Genomic DNA, 3,078 nt, shown 5'->3' on the forward strand with positions numbered 1-3,078 from the left:
TATGAGCGATTTCGCCGTCTCTATTCGCGTCGGTCATTTCAACAATTTTAGCATGCAATGGGAAGCGCCATGGTTCATTCAATTTTCAGCGAAAATCTATAAATTAAAATCTGCACTTTAGTCATTAAGCTACTATTTATTTGATATTTCAGTTGTGATCCAACAAATTTTATAAAATTTTTTTGGGGATGGTTCAACTCCCCACTTCAAGCTCCCAATGTGTTCTCTAATTTTATTTTGTTAAAAAAAAAAACTATATTCTTGTTTGTCTATATTTATATCGGAAAATGGAAAACTAATTTTTTGGTCCTCAATAGTTTTGATTCATTTGTACTTTGGTTTTTATATTTTGACTTTGTGCTGTTTGATGTCTATAGTTTTGACTTTTTGTATGTTGTTGAATTTTGACTTGTTGCACCTTGATTTAATTAATTCTTCTTACCAAGAAATTGCGGAAACTTTTGCTATTCACTTGGGTCTATTATTTTAGTTTTTTTTACCATAATTTTGAAAAAGGAATTGGAACTACTTCTCAGGACCTTAAGTTAGAAAAATTCTTTCGGGTTAGTATTCGTTATAATTCTAAACTTAGGCTAAACTTTAAAAAATTATAACTTAATTCTAAAAAAATTGAAATGAGGTAGTTCTACTTAAAGCTCATATAATGACTTTTAGAGGAAAAATGTTACATCTTATACTAGAACAACTTAGAGTTCAATTAGAATCATTTTAAACTACATTGGATGATTTGAGTTCAAAAATCTTATTTAGGACGTTGGAAATGCTACTTTTTGGATTTTTTATTGTTTATTTGGTAAAATCCAGTTTTTTAATCCAACTTTAAAAAATTATAACTTAATTTTAAAAAAATCAAAATGGAATGGTTCAAAATTCTGTGAAAAGCTCTTTGAAAGCTCTTTCAAAAAAAAAAAAAATCTTATGAATCAATACCTTTTGAGGAAGTGCCAGATTTTTGTGGAAGTCACCACTGTCATTTCGGTAAAAATCCTTTTTTTAGATTTTGGATTTAACTTTGAAAAATCATTAAAAATTGCACAATTGTCCATTTTTAACGTGCTACATATCAAATTGAAGCTCGAAATGTGATCTCTAAGCATGCCAAATTTCACGATTATATTCATTCAGGTGCTTAATCAAAATGCTGCTCCAAGTTGACGGCTTCTTTAGGGTTGCAGCACCAACCATGCATATTTATACATAACCAAAATAGAATTGTTTTCTCATAGTTCACCACCACAATTACTCTTGAATTTGCAGCCTACCTTTGGATGATTTAGGCCCTAAAATGTTGGATTATTTTGGAAGGGTGACATTTCAATGAAATCCCAGTAGCAAGAATAATTAACCATAACATCACATGCATCAATTACAAGCATTCCAATCTTTTGCTACTAATAGGGAATTACTTTACTTCATACATGTAGCACTCCAAGATGTAATAGTCAAGGCACTTAAAGCAAGGAGTATAGTACACAATTATTATCATTCTACATTATTTAGTTCAACCACATAATAGTACATGAAATTGCATAGTAATCAATGCAACAATCAATATTAAAGTTAATTAAATTTTACTACCTTGGTCCAAAAGCTCTTTGATCTTCTTCCTTTCCTCCACAAATAACAAACTCTAACATGATAAACCACAAAAGGGCGGCAAGATCATCAACTGTTCTGTATAAAAATCAACAACATAACTCAAGTAATTCTTAAACCCTTTAAAGCTTCCCTCTTTCTTCCTGAATTTTTAGAGTTTGTTTCCTTAACCCTAAAAATTCTCTCTTGACTCATTCTTACATGATTTTTCATGTAGATTCTAAATATATACTTGGATTTAAGAAAAGAAACTTCCTACTTGCAAAATCAAAGTAATCGAACCTATAGGGTTCATTATCCAAAAATTACAACTTTGATTCTAATGCTTCCAACACTTAATCTTTAGGTCTATCCTATACCATTTTTTATTTTGAACACAATGGAAGCATCAAAACATTGAAAAACTCATCCTAGGATCCAGTTATTAAGTTGGCCGAACAGTTCCTCTTACACAACAACAAAGAAATCTCTTCAAAAACAACATATAACTACTTGAAACCACTTGGAATAATCATGCTTTTAAGTGGTCTAACAAGTATGAATAACAAAACTTCCTCCCCTACTCATTAAGCTTTCGGCCAGCTCCAAAAAAAATGAAAACAAGGCAACGAACAACTTGGAATAAAAAACTAACCTTAAATTTCACTTACATGATCAAAGTTGTTCACTTTCTCTTGATTTCTCTTTCAAACTCTCTCTTTTCCCTCACTTTCTCTCTTTGGCCGCATGGTAATCTGAAAGTAGGGGGAGAAGTGTTCTCTTTAATGAGCAAAATATCTCATCTACCACATTTAATAAAAGTCCAAGTGTCAATTGCCTAAACCTCCTTGAAACCTCTCTCTTAGTTACTTAAATCCAATTGTAATTAATTATCAAAAGTCAAAATCCTCTCTATTTAAGGCTTGACACTTGGCAACTTTAATTACTATCCATTAGGACCTTGACAAATGGCAAATTGTGGGCCAAGTAAAATGCAAGACTCTACTTCTTGCTTTATCGGTGCACTTTTGCTCTAGATTTAATTTTCTTTCTATAATTATAGTACTTTGGTCTTTGTAACTATTTCTGTCAGATCCATAATTTAATCTCCTTGTTTTTATTTCCCAAAATTTCCTCTTTGTCTCAAAAATCAAATTTCCAATAATTAAATAAAAAGGAAAACTAATTTCCTTCTCATTAGTACTTTTTCACTTTTCAAAGGAATTAGGAAAAATCTTGGATATTTGAGGGTTTTCTTTTAATTTCATAATCTCTTATAATTCCTTGGGGCATCCTCAAAATTTTCTTGGGATTTTATTCTCCTTCTAAATATTTATTTGGAATTTTTCAAATAAAAGGCCTCAAATTAGCCTAAATCATCCTTAAATTCCTTTGTAATTTCTCCAAGGTAATTTGGTTATAAAACCAATTATATAACATCATATAATTCTCAAGGAATATTATTCTTATTTTTCTTAATTT

Source organism: Neltuma alba, unplaced genomic scaffold (assembly GCF_004799145.2).
Source record: "Neltuma alba isolate B1F8T4 unplaced genomic scaffold, ASM479914v2 tig00010121_pilon, whole genome shotgun sequence".
NCBI lineage: Eukaryota > Viridiplantae > Streptophyta > Magnoliopsida > Fabales > Fabaceae > Neltuma > Neltuma alba.